Below are 14,593 nucleotides of genomic sequence, written 5' to 3'. Positions count from 1 at the left end.
CCTTTCGTCGACGTCGCTGACTTCGAAATAGCACAAACTAACATAAACGACGTCTTGAAAACGATCGCCTGAAATGTAAAAAAAAAAAAAAAAAAACTATAAAATAAATAAGGGCCAGTAAACGTGTTGCGATTTTTTTTTTTTTTTCAGGTGCTACACGTGCTAAATTAGGAAATTGCGGACTTCAACGCTATGGCCTCGAGCGTTTGTCTGAATTGTTACTTTGGTTTTTCATGATGGTTTGCTAAGAAAACATTGCAAATACTTAACTTGGCTAAACTTGGTATAACGTGCGAAGGCACTAGTTTGTTTTGATAGACCACAGGGGAAATTTAACACGCCATACGAACGTGCCTACGTGGCCTTGGGGCAACGTGTCTTAATAGGCATCTAATCCCTCCAATCTTAATAGCGACTCTCGAGTAGGCATTGCAAAGTCGGGCGTCGAGTTTGGCGACGCGCCGAATCGGTAAGCCTGTTAGATAGTTTTCGGGAATGTTTTATTTATTTTTTCAAACCTAGACAGCTTGTTTTTTTTTTTTTTAACTGTCTAAAACGAAACTCATTTCTTTTCGAAGAATTTTACTTACATGTGCGGGCTTGTTTGCACGCTTGCATGTTTGTGAAATACTGATATCTATGTGCAGTCAAAGGTGACTGCGTGTTTATCTCTGTCTTTTGTTTTAGAGTGGGCAGTTAATGTTGCATTAGCCAACACTCAAATACAGTGAAGCTTCACTTGAAAGAACTTCAAGGAACCTTAGGAAAAAGTTTCTTAACGTGAGAGTTCGTTGAACGGAAATAAGTATATGAAAGGTTGTTTCCATTAGCCCCAAGATAACATCGGTTGTTCAAATCATATCTCAGCCCATTTATTTGCCACTGCGCTCATTTGCAAGCGAAGAACGCGTAACCTTTTGCAGCGCTTTTGAGAGGACTACAGTGGTTTTGAACTCAGTCATTGCGTGCAAGCTCCCGTAAACCTTGCCCATCACAACGGCATATTGAGGAGCAAAGGCTTTCATTTTCTCCAAGCAGATCATTACTTCAGCAGATCGTGGTTAACCAGCATGCATACGTACGCAACTCTTGGTGCTAAATGGCCTAGTAGGGCTGAAGATGTGGCTATGGCTGGTTATGACTGGTTATGACTGTACAGCCAATTAGGCGTGCAAATACATCTATGAATTCGGCTGGTTACAAGGTATAGTTTAGACAGCCAATTAACCTTAAAGCTAAACAACAGCCATTTTTTGTCACGCGATAATGAAGTGTGGTTCTCAACGTAAAAATATGCAACAAAATGTGCTGGTCGTGCTTGTTGGAGTGCTCTGTATGACGTGTAAGACGCGGCGCCGCGGAAAATGTTCGTAGCACTGAAATGAGCAGTATACTGAAATTCGTTGAAATGAAGGGAGCTTCTGTGTGGGGACTTAATAAAGTTCGCACAACTGAATAATTTCTTTAAGGGACGTTCGTTCAAGTGGTATTCTACTGTAGTAATATTTAGAAACATATCCTAGGAGAAGAGGGTGGCACAGTCTTAACAGCTATTGAAAATGCAGAGGTTAAATGCTGCAGTAATGACATATACGCATCGACCCAAGAACAATCATACGGCCAAAGAGAAAAGCTATGTATACACATTTCACGTATACATTTCGTAGTCGGAAGACTCGTCCATACCTGGGATTCGAACTCGGGACCACCGGCTGCCCACTGCAGTCGTTCTTCCAATTGAGCAAAGCAGGAGGGCTAACATGTTTCTTAGAGGGGCTTAGTTTTGCGTTTTCAATGTACGAAATGCGTTTTTTCTTTTTTTTTTTGCAGTTTGTATATAAAGCTTACTGGCATCGAGCGTGTTTCGTACCCACGTGCAGCATTTTCGAGGGCAAAACATGTGCGGGCCGTCTGCTGCGTGTCGTCGCTATTGCTGGCTGCAATTTTGCCTCACGCGACAGCCTTGCTCTGCCGATGACTGACACTAAATCTTATGGTCAAAAAATTGCTTCCAATAATTATTTGTTCTATGCTCGTGGCTAACTGTGATCACCTGAATTGTGGGAATTTTCCAAAGCACAAAAAAGCAATACGTGGAACACCTTGTTCACTGTACTTCGTCTCTTTCTGTACTCTGTCTTGAGTTAAGAAATTTTTCAGTTCAGTATTAAACTTAAATTTTCTTCGGTAGCCACACCCTTCGAGTACTTTCGATATTGCAAGGATTCGGCATGCATGCGTTCGAACATCAAGTCGAAGTTATTCCACCTGAAATTGTCGTAGCTTCATGCCTGGATGATTCGACAGCTGCCACAATTCATTTAAACTACACTATCAGTCTGAAATTCAAACGCGAGGCTGACACTAGCCCACTGAAAAGATGCGCAAATTCTTAACGCACCTATACGCTCCTCATTTGCTGTTATATATACTCACCGTTGTTAGGAGCTCTGTTCTTTTCGCTGTGTTTCCTTCGATATGTGGCCTTCTCTTCGCCGCAGCTACTGCAGACGCTGACAACCCCACGAGCACGCTATGGGAGAGCCATGCGCAGCCGCCTTCCGCTGAGATCATCAAAAGCACGCAGACACAAAAAAAGAAACATCGTTTATCTCCCAGCCGTCGCCGGCGTCACCCTTCCTGACTTCATAAGGGCATTTTTTTTTATTGGGGAATTTTACGCCGGCACGCGTAGAAAGGAAAGCAATTCATGAAAAAAATATAGTGTCGACTTTCTACCCTTCCTTGTGCATTTCCTCTGCGTACGTTGCTCAACAATCGCGTAATACTCTAAACATCAACGGTATTCTAAAGACGCTTTGAGTGAAAAGGCCTACAGATGGGCGATGGGAAGTATCGCCCTCATCGTTCCGGTTAATAATTGTAATTATTACTAATGGGAGAGCGCGTGACCCTCGAGCCGCAGATTGAGGCAGAAAGCTCTGAAAGAAGAAAGACTTCCTTTTTCAATCTCGCTTCATTTTCTGATCCATAGTGCCTGCAACTGCCGCTCGTCCCATTTACTTCTATCAAAAGCTGCGTCGACCCTGTTAATCACAAGAGCCTCAGTTTTAGGATGCTGCTAATGTAAGACAATATTCTGATGGTATAACTGGCTTTAAACAGTGTGTTTACATAAAAGTGTCAACTGTCAGCATTTCAGAAAATGTTGAGTTAGAAAAACGCTTTCCTCGGCGTCATATTTCAGCGGTGCTGTAGAGGGCTATCAGAATACAGCTATGTGATACTAATTAGCAGGCTATTTGACTAATGTTTTCGTCTTTACACATTACTGTTAGGCCATTTATTTATTGAAAGATTTGTAGCCTGCAGCAAGTAAAGACTGTTAGTTTTTAGATTTTCGAAAATGCCGTATTCTTCGTAGCTACGGCGAAATGTATTTTGGGGCGCACTCATAAAAATGGCCTATAAACTGACTACTTACTTTTCATAGTCTGTATTGTCATCCTTTGGATCTATTGCTTTTTTTTTTTCTATGGAATACGTATCGGGTAAAGTCCATAGTCCTCTTGTCTATAGACAATCTGTAGACATCCCTTAGAATAAAGTCGATAACAGTCTTGATTTCATTTTCTCTATTCGCAATTTATGTGCCATCTATAGACAGTCTTAAATTCTTAAAACATTCCTAATAAAGAATAGTACAGGGCCATAAATCTATAGATAATCAATGGAGCTTAATAAAAGAAGTCTATGGAGAGTGTATGGAGTGTTTAAAAATTTTCAGTGTCCGGCGGAAGCAAAATTGTGCAGCCGGAGTCAGTACCAGTCCGAGACGCCCTTAGATGCGCTTATCTTGTGGTATTTTCGCAGCGCCCAGGTGGAAGCGGCGAGCGAGGGAGTATGTTACAGGTCATCCGCTTCCCAACGCGCGCTCATAATGGCGTGCCTCGACGGCCAGCGCGGAGGCGAGGGTATCGAGGCACCCTATAACAAGCGCTGTCTGTGGTCGCTCAGTATTGCTTCGCCTTGGTCCGTTCCTTAGATTTTTCGCGCTATATGCCGAATATAACGCGTAGCGTTCTGTTCTCGTGGCGTGAAAAAGCAGTCGCCGCACCTTAGTTTGAGAGGAAGCTTTCAATGAGGACTCCAATTTGTGCCGGCGCAAACATTTGAATGCCGCCGTCACGCAATGCGGCAGCCACCGGAACTTCATCGCCAGTTTGCGTCGTTTTCAAAAAATATTGTATTTCCCCTTACCATGGTGTCCATTTCCATGGTGTTGGAAGGCCCCGCTCCACGGGGCGTACGAGCGGCGCGCCTACGCGCACGAGCGTATGCTGGAGTCGGTTTGCACATGCGTGAGGTGCCAGGCGCGAGCGCGGAGCAGGTATCAGTCCATATCAGATATTTCCGCGGCGCTCGCTGCGCGCTCGCGCTGGCGCCGGAAGAGGCTCGCCAGTTTTCGTCTGGCGTCAGGAGATGGAGTTCTAGCGACTTCCGGAACTACCTTTCGCGCCGTCTCTGCGGTCTCTGCTTTTTTTTCTTTGACATCGGTGCAACGGTACGTAGTGACGTGCGCACAGACGATCGACACAGTAGCGTACGCGTCAGAGACGCTCCATGGAGATGCGTACTTTTCGCTGTGCCTGATCTCCGACAGGCGGAGCGATTCTGTTTGCGGTCGGTGCCCCGGGGTACATTTTTTTCTTCGGTTAAGATACATTTTTGCGCCCACCCGATGCAAAGGGGAAATTCACATCATCATCATCATCATCATCATCACCAAAGGGGCTTTATGGGGCCATAGAATCCAAATCGCAGTGGTCGTAAGCATGCGGGTAGACTCGCGCGGATTCGGACTGAGTACGGCAGTGTGAATTTTCGTCTGTCTGTCATAACTCTACACTATTAGAAATTTACTCAAAAAGAACATATTAATTTAGGCCGTTTACAGTCTTGAGACACACCACGAATGAGTCAGCTATATTGCATTTCGCTTCTGTTTAAAGGCGACCAGTTCGGCCATGATTTAAATCCGTGAAATTACATTTATTGAAAAAAAAAAATGTTACCCCACTTCTCGCGAAGAGGCTATCATATTTAGACACCACGGGCAGCAAAATATAACTGATTAAAATCTTGAGGAAACGCAAAGTTGCAAATTACGCGCGTATGCAGCCTTCACGCCATAAGAGTGCTGCCATTCGTCAAGCGAAGGTTCCACTTCCGTTAGAGTGTTCTAGACCGTCAGAATCATTGTCTCTGTGCAATGAAGGGGACAGCGGGAGAAGAAAGGCAAGAAGCTCAGAAGGCGTGCCCGCCTTGTGGCGCGCGAGATGCACATTTATATCTATAACTCACAAGAGCGCCGACGGAAAAGAATATTATAATGATATTGCGTAATATTCTTAAAGTGAAGTCTAACGTCTCCTCCGAGTTTAACGCGACAGTGTCAAAAAGGCATCGTTTTCCACAAAATCCCCTGTCGGCGTCCTTGTATGGCGCCGTGTAGTCGCGCACCCAAGAACCATTTAATGTGAACGCGAGGGTGCGCCCTCCCGGCGCAGGTCACACAGCGAGAGCATGCACTCCGTAGCTTCGCCGCTAAAGACGATTTTCGTTCTCAGCAGTCGTCTGGAGCGTCGACTTTGGTTCTGTGTGTGACAACAGGAGGAGGAGGAAGATGAGAAGGAAAGGCAGGGAGGTTAACCCGTGAAACAAACTGGTTTGCTACCCTGCACTGGGGAAAGGGGGTGAGTGGATATAAAAGTTGTGAGAGAGGGATGGGTGAAGTTAGTACAGTCACACCACAGACATACCACATCACATCACGTCACAGTCATATCACGTAAGATAACAGCAAACTCATAGTATTTCGATTAGGCCTGTGCTTTTCATAAAGCGGAGCAGTGCCTGGGAGGCCTTCACCGCAGAAGATCGCCGTGGTCAGGGACCTAAAGTCTTAATTTCAATCAATGGGCGTCCATTTAGATGCTCCAGGCACGGCATAGACACTGTCTTTCCTCACTGTATATGGGGCACTCGCAAAGAATGTGGCCTATAGACTCTTAGCATCCACAGTTTGTACATGCAGTGCTGTTTCCCATGCCTATCATAAAAGAATACGAGTTTGTGAATGCTACACCAACCCACAGGCGGCACAGTAAAGTTTCTTCGCGTCGGGGTAGGCCAGGTGGAAGCCGGAGCTTAAGGTCAGGGTCCAGGGATTTTAAGCGGCAGTTCGCAAACTGGCCAGAATTCCAGCGTTGCGAACAAAAAATCACGGGCTTGCTTGTGGCAGGTGGTATAGTTAACCTGGATATCCTCTTTCATTTATTCAGGGGCGACTCATTTCAGGCCCTGTTTGCCAAGTGGAATTTTGTCCACTTTTCAAGATTCGTCCAGGACCCTTTTAGTAACTGTTGTCCTCTCAGAACCGACCTCGTCCTAACAATCAAGACATTTCACATCTCCTGAACAATGATCCTTTGCCTTCCAGACTCAGTCATCATCAAGGGGTCAAGGCATCGGCCTTATAGACCACAATTATATTGGTACCAGGATAAGGAAGATATTCCATTCACCCCTCACAGAGGAACCACCTCTCTCATGATACTTCATCCATATCACTGATGTCTGGCAGCAATCTGGCCGTGCGCACTTAACAGTCAAAATAAAAACTTTACAGCATATTCTGATACAGTGTTAGTTATGAGTCCTAAATTAATGATCATGAGCACCAGCAACTTCAGTCGGAACTGCACCTGCTGCATAAATACAGTATGGCGCAGTCTACAAATCGTACAGCGTTAACCGGCCCAGTAATCGGGTCCTTTATTTTGTCATAACTTCTATACTGTAAGTTGATCATTGAAGCACCCCTCGCAAGCCGGCTCTCAACGCCTGATTCTCACCACCCTCGGAGGTTTCAGCAGGCCACCCTTAAACCCCCACCCCCTACACGTTATCCCCTACACGTTACCCCCTACACATTACCCCCTACACAGTACCCCCTACACACGGATACGAAACCATAGCAAACATATCGGCCTGCCGCTTTAACAGGCCGTAAACCTACGACCGCAGCTGATTTCGTTAGCTGAAATCACGATTGCGAGTAGCATAAACTGGATAGCGCGAAGGCTCTAGTCACGAGGGTTTTCTTTCTTGCTATTCGCGGGCTTTCTTTTCGAGCATGAAAAAAAAGAAAAGAAAAAAAAAGGGTGCTCGTCAAGTCTTCATTATCGCTGATAATAGAAGGGGACCGGGTTTCACAAGGTGCTCTCCCTCTTTGCATATCCCATTTATTTTCAAATGTTAATATTTATAGGTTTAGGAAAATTACTCTAAATGTAACATTCACTAACTGCGAAAAGAAAATTGGGTCTTATGCACAAGATGTCTAGTAGCTGTATAAAGAACTCGTTACTATTGTCAGATGGAAAGAGGTGTTGACACCCGAAAGTGGCTTGCGCAAAGCCACATAATTCACCAACCCATCATCAGGTTTCACTAACCTCCCTAAATTATTTCACTTTCTAATCATTGGCTTAAGTTAGCTTGAACATCTGTATGCTCGCCACTGGCGGACCTCCATGCGGGAGCAGTTTTCCAAAGTATGATATCAAACCTGTGACGCAGCCGTTCATGGCAAACCGTTCCGTGTAGTGCCATACGATTTCTGTTTGTTTATAGCACATATCGCGTCTAGGTAATAGAAGGACAGCTCGCGACAATGATTCGAACCCCCAATTTATCTACATCCAATGGGTCTCCAAGACCTATGGCAGTCTGCAGAAGACGCACAGGGCAAGAAAGGGAGTGTCGAATACCTCACCCGAAAACATCCACCCGCGACACTAACGCTTTCGCGTTCATAAACATAAATAGACCTCTGTCTATGCTGTTTTTTTTTTTTTGTGTGTGTGTAAGCATTTTTGCGTTATGCAGGTGAAATGACGATGCTAGTGCATGCTAAGAGCTCCATGTGGTCGAAATTTGCAGATATTTCCACTGCCGCATTCCCCATAGGCACTTGGGCTTTGGATCGTTAAAATTTTAAACCAAACACGGCGAACCGAAAGTTGGCAGTGAAGATAAAAATATTTTTAGACGAAAGAAGCAGGACAATGAATAAATGAACAATGGCTCTATGCGATTTTTCTTTGCAGTAAAAATAGGAAGCATGTCTTCCCACTGGCAAAAGCATGACACAGAGTTCTTTCTACATTCGAAATAACTGTCTGGGGCTTCTCCAGGCTTATCGGTTAATGTGAGCCCATCCTGGTCGATGGTGAACAGTACGACAACTTGGGCTGTGGAAACATTTAGAGGACACCTAAGCCCCGCTTTTAGGACCATGTAACGACAATGATAATGGTTTCTGCTTGCATGCTGCCCTTGAGGATTGCCCTTTGCGCTCTCTTAATCATTATTTTTGTGGCCCTCCTCACCCACTGACGCCTCGGCACACTATCCTATGCGCCGTGCACTCTCACGCGCGCTTTCTTTTCCGAGTGCGAGTGAATTCCGAAACTGTGGCCTTGTGGTAGAGCACCCACGTCGCATTCGGGAGGTACCAGGTTCGATTCCTGGTGCCGCCGGGTACCCACTGGTTTCCAATGGGTACAAGAATCCCCACGGCCTGGTCCTCGGCTCTTCTAGGGGAAATGCTGGGGAAAGGGGTGACGGTCCAAAAGAAGTCATTTAAAAAAAGAAGCACATAATGGGCTTCTATTGCAGTAGGCGGATTTACGGTTGTCCAATTGCGAAACGAACAACACGGAGCCGATGACCTTGAGTTAACTATGCCAGTGAAACTTTCGCTTCAGAACACGTGCTCTATAGCATATTCTCTAATTGGAGCTGGGCAAGCTACCCATGCTCTGTGCTACAAAGCCATCACTGAAAATATCAAATACCGGCAGGCAGCGGAAGCACATTATGTTATCAAAACGTGAGAATTTGTTGTAATTACAAAGTATTTATCTTAGGTTAAACTGCCTCACGATGAAACGTCAAGACTTATGATACCACGTTTAAAAGCTCCTTGCATTGCTAACCGCCTCAAATGAATGTGACTTGAGGCGGAAATATGTCTGTGTTGCCATCAGTTTAGCATTCTTCATGTTTGCTGATCTAAAGCTACCTCAGCGCCAGGTAGGCGTACCGGGCCTCGTTTAGGGAGCGCTCTAGAGAAATTATTATCTCTTTCTTACACCTTTATAGACTAATTCTTATCTACGCTGTATTCTAGTCGTGTGAGCGTGCTAGTGGCATCATGTTCCCCATCGGCACTCGCATTTAAAGTTGCCTCTTATCTACATGCTGTCGTATAGGGCCTCCATTCAGAATAGTTTCCATATGCTTTCCCTATAAGTTCTTTGCGACTGTTATATGGTTTTAATTTTTTTAACATGCCTAGTCCTTATGGTATGCTTATAGAATTAAAGAATTAGTCATGTGAAACTTTTAACTAGGGCAGAGACCCACTGTCGAGCCCAGAGAAAGGTACAGGCTCGAACCTCGCATACAAGGCTCGTGCAAATTTGTAGTCGAAAGTCCGGCTGCACGTACGACGGCTTGACCAGAAAAGGCTCAACGCAGTTTTTCTTACAAGCAGAAGGACTGCACGTTGGGTAGAAAAGTTTCGAACAGAAAAAGGTTTCTCCGCAGTCAGCCCTCTCCTGTGCGCTAAATACGTGACCGACCAGCTGATCCGGCTAAACATAGGCACTAAGAAGTGCATGGATATCTATACTTCTCTGGTTATTTTTTTTTTAAATTGCAGCCGAAAGTACAGAGCTGCACATGCTCCTACGCAACGCCGATTTCAATTATTCATCACCATCAGTTGAATAGGTGTATAGCAAGACAAACTGCTCTGCCACAACACATGCCTACAATTAACCCAATCCACCTGCGGCAACCTCATCCCCGAAAACTTCCCAATAATATCCCCAACTTTCTGGCGCCCAGTGGTAAGCATGCTTTCTCTTGGAATCCAGTTATTTGCCCTTAACTGCCATCGATGACATTGCTACAATGCATGCCCTATTCATGACCGTTTATTTTGTTCAGTTATACTAAGGTGCAAATAACTCAAGTCTTTATTCGCTGACCCATTTTGCTATCTGAATTCGTCTTATTTAACGTTACAGCTGTATGCCAGAGAAATAACTATCCAACGCTAACCAGTTTCATGTAATGCCGCACATCTGACCTTCAGCCAACCTCACAATCAAAACTTAAAAGTCAAACCACAGTAACAACAGGGTGGGTCCTTCACCTTGGCCCATGTCGTTTAACATGGCCTTAGACTTCATATACCAGACCCTAGTGAAAAATCCCGTATGGCCCCCTACCGATTTTTACCACTGTTGTATTATTCGGCATAAGTCTCGTACCGGTGTGACTAGTCCTCTATGAAATTTAAACAGGTTTATACAAGTCCGGTATGAAGCTTGCTTATACCGAACTAACCGTGTCCGGTAATCATCTTAAACCGGACAAGGTGGTCCGGTATGGATCTGAAACCGAACGGACCGGCGCGGTGTGGAGCTTATATACCGGGCAGACCATGTGCGGCTTCACTCACACCGGACGAACCTGTCATTTATGTAACTGATACCGGGCAGAGTATTTCCGCTTCTCAACTCAAGCCGGACCGAGCGATTAAGCTTAACCAGAATGACTATGCCGGAGCATGCCAGCGCGCAAATAAGTATGAATGCATACTCAACATACATTAAAACTTCTCTGTTTACAATACCTCGAAGATATGAAGCCACCGAAGTGTAAGTTAGCAAGTAAGTAGTACATACGCGCACTGCATCCCTTTTGCGCGTGCAATAGTCGCTGCAGCTCATCCAATCTTGCGGTGCATTTCCATATCTGCATCTGAAGAAGAGCCTTTAACGCGAAAGTGCAAGGAAGAGCGTAGCGTATCGCTAGCGACAAAAAGAATGCTCGAGCATAACTGAAATACATCGCTGACCATCGTAATATGCACAGACAGCCGCATATCGGGCGACACTTCCTTGAGTGTTCACATAAGCAAAACGCGCAGTCGGAAGTGTATTCATTGGCGTCACTGTTCCCTAGAATGTGAAGCTAAAACGTGCAATATGACAAGCATTATTGCTCCGAATGTCTCTATACGTAGCAAAAATTACATGTGTTTGAAGACGATCACAAAGCACTTATCATTAGTAATTTAGAATATTCTGAGACTTGCCTGCAAGAAAGTGATGCATTATAATGTGTGTGACACGTGACTCCTCGTTATAGCCAGAAAAAATATGCAGCGTGTTGAGAGTAATTAAATTTATAAAAAGTAGAATGACTTAATTAACTCATCTTTTAAGATACTACTTCTGTGGTTACTTCACTATTTCCTATCTCAAATAAGCTTCGGTTGGAAAGAATGCTTACTCTACTTGTGCATGCATACGAGCGAGCTCTTGATCTGTCCTATTTGTCTGCTTATACGGCTAAAGTAAAGGTCTCGTTGGAAATGAAATTTGCACTCTTGAAACGTGAAAACAACTTTCACATTGTTCGCCATAGTTGGCGACTTCACAATGAAGGGTTTCCCTTTCTTAGCCTGGGCGTAGCTAGGGAAAGGGCTTCAGCAAACGCTAATTTGTCAAATACGCGTTTAAAATTGTTTGCTATTAAGCAAATTGCGACATAGCAACTAGTGCGGAAAAGCGGTTACTTCTTGTCGCAGTCATTTATGTTTTTACATCTAGTTGTAATGTTACAGCTCTCGCGAATACTTTATTGCATCCAATTAATAGTCCATTGTCACCTCCGTTATTTTTTTAGGCATTTGAAACCACCCGCTGCAAATATCGCACAGAGAGATTGGCAAAACCGCCGCGCGATGGCGGCAGCTACGTTGCCCTAGCTGTCACATTTGAGCGCGCGGGGTTTTTCAATCCCCGTGTTTTCTGCCTTATTCGTAATGAATGTAACAAGCGAACAGTTTCTGGGGTATGACATACACCTCAACCGATTTGCAACAATGCGAAGTCTGAGTTTTCTCAAGGACCTCCATTTTGCTCCCTAAGGTGTCAAGTACGGCAGCTGACGACAGACACTACCATATTTGATACCTTATCACAAGAATTAATATATATATATATATGGAAACATTGTGGCAGAAGTTCCGCTTGCCGAATTGTATTCATCGATTTTTCTTTTTTTTTTTTTTGCGCTTAATATACGTACGAGGGGCAGAGGTGCTGTCAGACATTTCTACGCTTTGAACTTGACCCCCCCCCCCCCCCCCCCTCTCCCTGGAAAGACAAGTTCTAAAAAATAAAGTTAAAAAATAAGATCGTGTTATACAGCATTAGCATTATCAACATACGTACCAAGTTAAGAAAACACGAAAGCATAATTCATTGGCAATTCGAACCGTAATATACGCCAAGTAAGAAGTTCCATGACTGAAAAAGAAAACCGCAGAAACGCCATTCTTCACAAAGAGCAGTTGCAAAATTAACTTTGCCCATCGATGATTCTAGATTCAGAATAAAAACAGCTAAAACATTTTACTTTATTTACAAATAGGCATACCCATGTCTTTAAAAAATTGTCCGCAAACGTTCTGGCGTAACCCAAACGCTGAAACGCGAAATGGAAACCAAGCGTCTCCAGAGAAAACCGAAATATTGCGACCAAGCTTTCCTCTGCTTTTACTACACATAACGGAAATACGCCTCATAGCAGCTGCTGCACAGACAATTATTTATGTAGGGACCCTTACTGTAACAGAGGCCGGAGTTAAACTTTTTGAAGAAGAGCAGCGCCACTTAGCCGTGGGCGGAAGGAAGACACACCAGGAAAACACCTCGTCTAAGTCGTGGTGCTCTTTTTCAAAATGTCACACCAACACGCCCAAGCATCTGTTCTAACCTATTTAACCTTTTGCTAAACTTTGACATGAAGAAAGGATCAGGGCCTGATAACATCTCTAACATTTTTTTGCGTAGATATTCCCGCAATAGGTAGCAAAATTCTTAGTAATACTGCTTAACAAGTCCTTGTCATTCCACACCCTTCCCAAAGGATGAACAACAACTGAAGTAACACCTGGTAGCACCAATACACAAATCAGGAAGCAAGTCAGATCCCTCAAACTTCAGACCAATTTCACTAACCAGCACTATGCAAGCTACTCGAGCACATTATCTTAAAGCAAATAACAGCTTATTTGGAAGAAAATTGAATAATACCACCTTTTCAGTGCAGCTTTGGTAAAATATTTTCTATATTCACCCCACCAATTGAACTAACATATATCTATCGCTGTTGATCAGCTGAACTAAACTGACCTCATTTTCGTAGACTTTTCGAAAGCCTTCGACTGTGTGTCACATAATAAACATATAACTTTTTTTCTGCTGCCACAGGGTAGCAGGCGCTGGCCTCATGGTCGTTTGAATTGCTGATTATCTTACTGATCGTATACTCAATTTCTTCAAATTAACACCGAGAAGTCCGCAACCGCCTCAGTAACATCCGGTGTACCACAAGGAAGTGTTCTAGCCCCTATTATTTTTAATGTTTATAAACTATTTACCGGCGAGTATTTCCCGCAATATTGAACCTTTGCCAATGACCTTGTATTTTACCAGGATATTACCCGTGTCAATGACCATATAGCTTTACATAACATTTTAACAGCAGTCCCCAAGTGGTGTGAAGAATGGCAGATCAACGTAAAAAAATCACTTGCTTTACCAATAAGCAAAAAGAAAGAGAGTTAGTTCAATTTTTGAGTGCACCCTACTCAAAATTCTTCTTGCATCGGTGTGCGAATACTAAAAGCAAAGCACTTACCTCTAACCTGAGATGAGATTCCCACTCTAACAATGCCACATAAATCGCCTTAAAACAGTTATTTTTTAATGACAGATGCCTGGAACTAGCACCATATGAAGCATAGTTACTTGAATATAAAACACTGTTGTCAGGTCAGTTTCAGAACATGCTAATGCAGTTTGATTTCCTTCCACTAACAACCTTGTTGAGCAATTAGCAGTGGAGAGGAAGAGGAACAAATCAGTGTTAAAATACTCACCAAAAGAACTACTCAAACCAGCAAAACTGCTAAACCATCGAAACAGAGTAAAAATATTGCGCTTTAATGCTATGTGGCAACTCATACACAATAATTAAAAATCGGCAGTTCAAAATACCTATCAAAATCACGAACGCGACAAACACATTATAACCACTTTCATGCACTAAAGGAGGTTTCATTCTGCACTGACTCTTTCAAATATTAGTACTTTCCTCGTGCTATACGCCGCGAATGGAACTTTTTTGAACGCGCACGTTGTTAGTTGTCCAGCATTAAATGCTTTCATTACACTGTTTAAAAATGAACTGCTTATATCAGTAATATTCGCGTTCTTATGTCATTGCGAATTTGTTCCTACCTTTCTTGTTTCTCTCGTGGTATAACCTTCTCTCCGCCTAATTCTTGTCACATATTCCTCATTCTTGTTTAACGCATGCATATACGTATTATCTGATGTACAGTTTTATGTAATGTATGGATATATGCTTTGATTAATCATCATTGTTATATCTGTATATCAGTGTGCATTTGAAT

At 43.6% G+C, this 14,593-nt stretch overlaps 2 protein-coding genes across 3 annotated transcripts in view; one reads left to right on the top strand and one right to left on the bottom strand.

Annotated features, from left to right (window-relative positions):
• The window catches only part of LOC146196787 (uncharacterized), a 41,799-nt gene extending 39,231 nt beyond the window's left edge, over positions 1-2,568 (bottom strand). The window contains exon 1 of the mRNA XM_084597074.1: positions 2,437-2,568. The gene's annotated coding sequence lies outside the window, so the exon portion shown is untranslated. The remainder of the gene's footprint in view (positions 1-2,436) is intronic.
• Positions 1-14,593, top strand: part of LOC146196786 (uncharacterized) — a 168,731-nt gene that overhangs the window by 135,438 nt on the left and 18,700 nt on the right. The gene's annotated exons all lie outside the window — the stretch shown is intronic.

The sequence above is a fragment of the Amblyomma maculatum genome, chromosome 3, assembly GCF_055883805.1.
Source record: "Amblyomma maculatum isolate TAMU_Amacu chromosome 3, ASM5588380v1, whole genome shotgun sequence".
NCBI lineage: Eukaryota > Metazoa > Arthropoda > Arachnida > Ixodida > Ixodidae > Amblyomma > Amblyomma maculatum.
Note: the sequence above shows the minus strand (reverse complement) of the source record. Positions and strands in the feature narration are given on the sequence as shown.